Raw genomic sequence first — 9477 nt, 5'->3', positions numbered from 1 at the left:
TCATCATGACAAATAATATGATCTGCAAGGGTCTTGATATCAACTTGACCATCAACATGAAATTGAGCATTCCATTGCGCGTAAAACGCATCACATTCTGCATCTTCGTCACTACAGCATGAAAGTAAAACAGGTTTTCCTCCAATTGGGAAGCCAATAGCATCATGAATACAAGAAGCAGAAACACGAAAGCGCTGTTTATCAGGTAGAATGATGAAATCCGAATACGGGTTCTAGTTCTCAATTAACCAATAACCAAGGCGTAAAGGAAGCCTTGTAACCCTTAGCCAGAACAATGAAGAAAAACCAATCTCTTCCAGAGCACACCATTGATTGTAATCAAGATGTCGAAGGACATCAACAAAACTTTTAGGTGACATCCGGGTGGTAATACAGGAGAACGTTGGAGTAGGATCATCAACAGAGGGGATCGAGGTTGTTCAACCTCGAGAAATACGGCGTGTGTACGGTTCAGGATCGCCTTTGCGCTTCAATAACTGAAAGTAGTTTTTCATGTAATATTAATCAGTTGTGTTGTGTTATACACGTTTCACGAGGAAATGTCCTATTAGTTTTATTGAAATGTGCATGATCTAGAACAATAATGTGCACGCAATTATGACCTTTTGCATGTGGTCTTAAATTGATGCTACTTACGTTAAAAGTACTTAAAATTCAACAAAAATCCAAAAAAGCACAAATTAGATCAAACTAAAAAACAACAAACAAATCGAAATGTATAAGCAAGTTACGAAATCAACAAACAATGCGACAAATACAAATTCCGATAGCATGCAAATGAAAACGCAAATTTCGATTTTAACAACAATACTGAACTCAAAATTCATTAATAAATGAATAATCCGGCAAAATGAACATAAGAAACATTAATTTAGGTTATAGTAGAGTTACATAAAATGGACTAAATAAATTAAGGACCAAATCGAAAAAAGCTTGAAGCTAAACAGTATATACCTTCATGACGAAATAGGTAAGAGAAAATCCAACAGAAAGACGAAAATGCAACTCTACAGAGAATAAGGAGAGAGAAATAGTTGAAAGCATAATAAAGAAGGTCGGAATCCATGGTTGAAAGCTTAACGAAGAAGCGCGAGGTAAATTTCAGGGAAAAAGAAAGACAAAGCCCTCCAGTTTTGGTAAAGGAGCGCGCGTTATGGGCCCTTAGATTAGCCGCGTCAGACAAGATCCAACGACTGACGCGCGTTCTCACGCTTGTGCCATTCTCATATGATCCAAAATCTTATTATTATTATTATTATTATTATTATTATTATTATTATTATTATTATTATTATTATTATTATTATTATTATTATTATTATTATTATTATTATTATTATTATTATTATTATTATTATTATTATTAAAAAAAGAATAATAAGAAGATTAATAATAATAATAATAATAATAATAATAATAATAATAATAATAATAATAATAATAATAATAATAATAATAATAATAATAATAATAATAATAATAATAATAATAATAATAATAATAATAATAATAATAATAATAATTATACTAATTTGAATGATTAACTAGGTAGCCACCATGAACCACGATTCAACATCAATTTAATTAGGTGAAATGATGGAGCACCGATTTGCTAGATTGATGTTCAAAGTCTAGTCATTTATCATCCTAATTTGACTCATTAGGTAGTCATCACGAAGCACCGACAATCCTAATTTAATTAATGAGATAAATAAAAATTGACAGACCCTAATTTCATCTTTAACAAATAAATAAAATTTGGTTGATTAATTAAAACTCAACAAATAATATTAATAATTGATAACAAGTAAATTAATTTATTATTTGATAAATTAGAATCCATCTTGTAAGTTTTAAGTCATTTGAGCAATTAAATTAAGTTTAGGGAAAAATATTGATTTAAGAGTTCACTTGGTTTAGTTTTAGGTGAAAAGGGTACAAAATAAAACGTTATAAAAAAATGTATGTGAAAGAGTAAAGTTCGTATATGAAAAACTAGTTAGGTATTAATAGTAGTAATATTAAAATTAAAATTAACAATGTTATTAATAATATTATTATTAATTAATATTCATATTAATAATAATAATAATAATAATAATAATAATAATAATAGTATTAGTACTAATTATATTAATATGAATATTATTGATTTTAATAACCATAATAATAATAATAATAATAATAATAATAATAATAATAATAATAATAATAATAATAATAATAATAATAATAATAATAATAATAATAATAATAATAATAATAATAATAATAATAATAATAATAATAATAATAATAATAATAATAATAATAATAAGAATAACAATAACAATAACAATAACAATAACAATAACAATAACAATAACAATAACAATAACAATAACAATAACAATAACAATAACAATAACAATAACAATAACAATAACAATAACAATAACAATAACAATAACAATAACAATAACAATAACAATAACAATAACAATAACAATAACTAATAATAGTAGTAGTAAATAATATATAATAATAATAATAATAATAATAATAATAATAATAATAATAATAATAATAATAATAATAATAATAATAATAATAATAATAATAATAATAATAATAATAATAATAATAATAATAATAATAATAAAATATTAATAATAAAAATAATAAAATTGATGTGACCATAATTGGCGCATATTTAGCCCCCGAATTACCATTGTTTTCATGCTTTTTAGTGCCTATTTGGGTCATTTCTTATCTTTAGTTCTTTGTTTTGCATATTCTTTGAGATTTTGATCCCTTGGTAGGAAAGGAGTAAGAATCTTGCATTTTCATGGCAAAACAAGGCTAAATTGATCATATTCAATGACCAAGCATCAAGGAGAGACAAGACTAGAAGGCCTTTGTACATAGCATAGTAGAAGAGCAATGTTGAGAAAAGGATCCTTGAGTCCCCAAGGAAATCCCCAAGGAATTCATGAAGAAAAGGGAAGAAAAGAAGAAGAAAAGATGCTGACAGACAATCCGAACGGATTGTACACAATCCGTCCGTCCTTCCAAGCCCAATCCGAGCGTCCCCGCAAAGGAATCCGCTCGGATTCCCCCTCGCCAATCCGAGCGTCTTGCCCAAGAATCCGCTCGGATTCTCCAGGCCAGATCCGGCCGTCCCGACTCCCATCCGCACGGATTTCAGTACAGCACGTTTTTCATTCTTCAAGCCACGATTAGAGAAGCCCTTCTCTCGGAGAATACCGGAGTCTCCTTGCTCAACTTAAAAAGTGTAATTACTAGTTTAGCCCTTAGTTAACCCTAATGCATCCTCCCTAATTTTCACTATAAATACCCCATTAGTCTAATTAGAGGAGCATGTTCTTCTTATCAATAATTAGTGTAGTTAATATCAATCAAATCTCTCTTCAATATTGTAATCAAGTATTAATCAAGTTTTAATCCAAGTTTTAGTTCTTTAATCTCTCTCTTGTTCTTACTTTATTTTGGGTAATTGATGATTATTTGGGTTATTATTGGGAGATTGACAACCTCTCAATCTAGGATTCAAGTACTTCTATTATTCTTGCTTTATTATTGGAATCATTAGTAGGTATAATCTGTTAATCCCTTTTTAATTATTGCTAATTACTTTCATTTATTCATCATGTTTCATTATGTTAGTATGATTGACAACCTTTCTAGCATGATCAATATGATAATGAGTGAGTAGTCTCTTAGCTAGGGTTTAATGGGTGATTAGGGGAAACCAACATGGGGAATGATTCATGCTTAAATTAATATGCTTTCATATCTTATTTGCTTGCTTGTTTTGATCTTAATACATGCACATGTTATATTTGATGAAATGCTAAGCCTATGAATCCTTGCATTTACTATCATCACCTATCTCTTCAACTTGACTTGTAAGACATAACCCAACTCGAGTCTTGTTAGACCATGCATGTGTTGAGTAGGAAAGATTAAGTCGACTTGTAGGTGTTGTACAATCTAATCGATTCGGCTCCGGGACCCAAACTTTCCTAGGATTGTAAGATATAACCCAACTCAATCCATCACAACAATAATTGCTTGCCTATAATTTGAGAACATGTTTGTATGATCATATCCCATGAATCCCCTATGAACCATGACACCCTAGTGCCTTTAATCAATTGTTTACACCCCTTATTTTATTTACCTTGTTAGTTTATTTTCATTGCTATTTTAGTTTAGTAACCTTTTACATCAACCCAATTTGTGACACCCCTTAGACACTACTAGTTACAATAGAATTCTCATTTCAATACCCGTCCCTTGGGATCCGACCTTTACTTGCCTCTTTACTAATTGTAGAGTTGTTTGTGAAGTATAAATTGTGGTTTGTATCGACCATTGACCAACGACCACATAAGCTTAATTTGTGAAACGAAATGGACCCGATCAAAAATGGCGCCGTTGTTTGGGGGTGTTTAATTGATTTAAGATTTCTTTTATTGTTTTTAGTTGTGTCTTTTTCACCTTGGGGAAGTAAAACTCCTCAAGGTTTGTTCTAATTGTTTTCGAGTTGTTTGATATTTTGCATGTCTAGAAGGTTACAAAGAGATTTGTTACCTTTTGACCGTGAAATCGAAAGAACCTTGACGAATAATAGGAGACTTGTTAGGAGGAATTTGGGAGGTGTTGGTGAAGTTGTTCAACCCACTAGTGAGTTTGTCAATCCTTTCGCAATAGAAGGAGAAGAAAACCCATTAAACAATACCACACAAAATCCACCTACAATGCCTAAATTCTCGTCACACTCTATACCCACCGAGGAGGATCTACCAAATGGTACTCCTACCCCACAACATCTTACCGGAAACTTTATTGCCAAGTCCGCCTTCATCCAACTAGTTGAGAGGAGCCAATTCGGGGGAATGCCTAGTGAGGACCCTCATTCTCATATGGAAACCTTTTGCGATTATTGTGAAGCTATCTCTCAAACGGCGTGACTCAAGACCAAATAAGATGGGTCTTATTTCCTTTTTCGTTAATCGGCACCGCAAAGCAATGGTTGAAGGGCCTTGATAAGGCCACCCTTGGAATATATTCTTGGAAGAAGCTAGCTCCAGCTTTCTACCAAAAATTCTACCCACCGGAAAAGACCAATATGCTAAGAGCTCAAATTACGGGTTTTAAGCAAAGGGATGAAGAATCTTTGTATGAAGCTTGGGAGCGGTTCAAGGGTATTTGTCGCTCATGTCCTCACCATGGACTTAGCGAATGGTTTTTAGTGCAACAATTTTGGAATGGTTTATATGAAGATTCTAGGAACATTCTCAATATGGGATCAAATGGAATGTTCACCGAAGTTGATGACAATCAAACATGGAACAAGATTGAGGAAATGGCGGTCCATAATTCACAATATAGTAGACCTCGCAAGGCTACTAGAGGAGGAAAGTATGAAGTGGACACCGTTACTCAATTGGGTGCTCAACTTAGTGCTCACATTGACACAATCAACTTGAAGTTTGAACAAGCTATGGCTAGACTTGAGGAAAACTCAAAATCATCAAAGCATCATGTCAATGCCATGACGGCATCCTCATCAATCCCAAGCGGGATATGTGAGAATTGTGGAACCTTGGGTCATGACTCAAGTGAATGTAGGGGAACAACCGAACAAGTTAATGCTTTCCAAGCTTACAAAAGTGGTACCCCTTATTCCAACTTTTACAATGAAAACACCAAGTTCCATCCAAATCTCTCATACAAAAGCCAAAATGTTCAAAACCCTCAAACAACATACACTCCACCACCCATGAGAAATCAAAATCAAAGACCCTTTTACAATCAAAACCAAGGCTACCAAAATCAAAATCCATACAATCACCAAAATGACCAAGGTTTTGATGTCCAAAAAGCGGTCCTCCAAATGCAAAAGAATCAACAAGAATTTTTCACCCAAATGCAAAAAGATAGCCAAGCAAAAGACACCACCATCAACAACATTCTAGCTCACACCAAGATGTTGGAAACACAATTGACCCAACTAGCATCTTCAAGCTCACAAAGACCAAAGGGGCAATTACCACCTCAAAGTAATCCCCCTAGACATGAAACGGTTAGTGCCATTCACTTGAGAAGTGGTACAAGATATGAAGCAATCAAGAAGCAAGTTGAGGATGAAGTTGTGAAAGCTAGTGAAAAGGAAGAAATTGTGCAAAGTCCCAAAGAAGGGGAATCATCAAAAGAAGAAAGTTCAAAGAAAAATGAAGACAAAGCCAAAGATAAGGAGCCCATTGTGATTAGACTTCCTTTTCCAAGTCGTCAAGCCAAGCCCAAATTTGATGATCAACTTGGAAAGTTCATGGAAATTGTGAAGAACTTAGAAGTCTCAATTCCTTTCACGGAATTAATCAATCACGTTCCGGCCTATGCAAAGTACATGAAAGATATCCTCACAAAGAAGAAGTCGATCCGGAAACTTGAGACTATCGCCTTCACTAAGGTGAGTAGTGCAATACTTCAAGGGAGTTCACCTCCAAAGTTAAAGGATCCGGAAGCTTCTCAATACCGTGTACCATTGGCGACACAACGATCAACAAAGCCTTATGTGATCTAGGGGCTAGTGTGAGTGTCATGCCGTACTCGGTGAGTAAAAGGTTGGGAATGGGAGAGCTTAAATGCACCAATATCACTCTTCAAATGGCCGATAGATCGACGAAGACACCATTAGGGATATGGGAAGATGTCCCCGTGCGAAATGGGAAGTTTTTCATCCCGGTGGACTTTGTCATTGTTGATATGGAGGAAGATTCCAACATTCCAATCATCTTAGGAAGACCTTTCCTACACACCGTCGGTGCGGTGATTGATGTGAAACATGGAGAGCTCACTCTAGAAGTGGGAGATGAAAGCATAACTTTTAATCTTGACAAGACCATGAGAGCTCCTCGTTTGCATGAGCCATGTTTCATGATTGACCATTATAGCCGAAAAGATGAATGGAAGAAATCGGAACTCCAATGGAGGAAGAAAGTTGAAGATGCTCCATTCAAAGAGCAAGTGAATTGTGACAAGGAGAGCTTGCAAAGCTCATCAAAATCAACCAAGGAAGAAGATGATGGCCTCATTGGCCAAGAAAAGAAATTGGGAGAGTTGTCTCCATCTAAGCAAGAGATTTTCAATGATCAACTCAATGAAGTTTGTGGTCTTTGGGACGACGAATTTGAAGGGATCTTTAATCCCTACATTGGGCATGCCATCGATCATGATCAACAACAAGGGCCACGGTCTATTGAGGACCTCTACCATAACAATGAACAAGCTTTTGATTACTTCTTCAAGGTGTTGAGCAACATCAACAACACCTTGAACATGCCCCCTTGACATCTCATCAAGAATGAGAGTTTGGTGGAGTCCTCCCTAAACCACCACTTGAAAATATTTCTAACCCCCTAACTTGCATTTCAATTTTTGTATTGCATTTTTGTCATTTTTGGATTTATTTTTACTTTGATCAAAATAATTGTCATGTAAGAGAGAAGTGAGGGAGGGACTAATGATTTTAATTGATGTGTAGTGCTTTACCTTAGTGTGGGGATGGCAATTGCCTAGGCTACTCATGCCTTAGTAGTGCCCCCACAATGAAGAACACAAGATTTGAAAGAAAGAAAGAAAGAATGATAAGGGAATGCGTTGGTGCACGGATGGAACTGAATCCGTGTACGCAAGGACCAATCCGAGCGGATTCCTGAGAATCCGCCCGTCTGAAGAAGATCCGAGCGTCCTGCTGAGAAGACGCCCGTCTTGGGCTGTGCTGAAATTGCAAAAATTCTTGACTGTCAAAGAATCCGAGCGGATTTCTGGAAAGACGCCCGTCTCACAGAATCCGCCCGTCTTGTAAACAATCCGCCCGTCTTGCAGCTGAAGAAAAACAAAGAAAAATCTCTGGACAAGAATCCGTCCGTCCTGCACGAAATCCGCCCGTCCCATTTCAGTAGAATCCGAGCGGATTCCCCAGAATCCGCCCGTCTCTAGGCGGGATTTTGAAAATTTTGAAGCTGTAGAATCCGCACGGATTGCGCCCAATCCGCATGGATTGTCCCTGCGTCCTAAAATTGTCGAGTTCTTTAAATACCCACCCCACCTTCATTCATTCATTCATTCATTCATAAACACTACCCATAACATCAAAACCCTCATCCTCTCCATCTCAAAAACAAAAACCCTCAACAAAACCCACCAAAATCAAATCAAACCATCTTTCAAACAACAAATCAATCACTCCATCTTCATTAACAATCAAAACCAAGAACAAAATCTTCACCTTTGAGTCGATTTTTGTTCTCATAAAGGCAAAGCCTTTTACCTTCAAAATCGATTTGGGCATTCTACAAATTGAAGATTTTTGACTCTTTACTTGGTTAGTTCATCAAATGGCAAGAACAAAGGGAGCAACAAAGGCAACAAAGGCACCAAAAGCAAAGGCTCTCTCTCAAAGGCAAAAAGCTCTACAAGCAAAGAAAGCTTTGGCAATGGTGGTATCAACACCAAACTTGGTAGTGCAACAACAACAACAACAAATTCCTATGGAAGCATCACCTTCTACTCCGTGTCGATCAACTCTTGCATTTTCCGGAGGTAACATTCATTTCCGATACCCATAGAAATACATTTGTCAAGTTTGCTATGAAACAAATCCAATCCACCAAATTCATATGTCAAGATGCTTTAGAGAAGTTGGGTGTTCTTGAACAAACAAGAGTCTTTTTCAATGCCATGGGTTTGAAGAAATTGTTTGAAATGAAAGAAGTAACATACCCCTCCCTTGTCTTGGAATTCTTAAGTTCTTTAAAAGTGACAAAAGTTGAGAATAGGGAAAATATTGAGTTTCGTCTAGCTAACACTAGTAGACGCATTACCTTTCCGGAATTGGGTGCAATTTTGGGTCTTAGCGATGAACATAAATATTATAAGCAATATGGGAAGTATGATCCCGAGCCTCTTTGGGAGGCAATCTCCGGGAAGAAATTTGAAGATTTTGTTGGGAAATGTGTCCTCAACAATAGTGCGATCACATGATTTAAATATCATTATTAAAATCTCATTTTAAGAATACATGTGGGATGTAATATTTTACTATCAACTGGTCAACATATATCGGTAATGATTGGCTGACTAGAGTTTGACATTACTGTCGTGTGACGGTGGTGATCAGTTGATCCCCTTAGGTCATACCTATAGAGAAATACTCTTAATTGATTATTTAATTAATCGTATACCGATATGAGTTAATTAAATTGCTTAAAATTGACGGATGATTTTGTGAGTATAATTTACGTATCTTATTGTAAATATGATTAAATAAGACACGGTCTAAGTAATTGAATTATTTTATTACTTGGATGAAATTATTGTTTAAAGAAACAATTGAAACGGAATGAATAAATTATTATAAATACAGAATGTTGTAGTTTATAATTT

The 9477-nt window shown here is 35.0% G+C and overlaps 1 non-coding gene across 1 annotated transcript; it reads right to left on the bottom strand.

Moving 5' to 3' along the window:
• Nucleotides 1-5155: 5155 nt before the first annotated feature.
• On the bottom strand, nt 5156-5262 carry LOC141654177 (small nucleolar RNA R71). Its single transcript, XR_012547743.1, has one exon. It is a non-coding gene; the product is annotated as a small nucleolar RNA R71 (small nucleolar RNA).
• Between the last annotated feature and the right edge of the window lie 4215 nt (nt 5263-9477).

This window comes from Silene latifolia, chromosome 4 (assembly GCF_048544455.1).
Source record: "Silene latifolia isolate original U9 population chromosome 4, ASM4854445v1, whole genome shotgun sequence".
Lineage (NCBI taxonomy): Eukaryota > Viridiplantae > Streptophyta > Magnoliopsida > Caryophyllales > Caryophyllaceae > Silene > Silene latifolia.
Note: the sequence above shows the minus strand (reverse complement) of the source record. Positions and strands in the feature narration are given on the sequence as shown.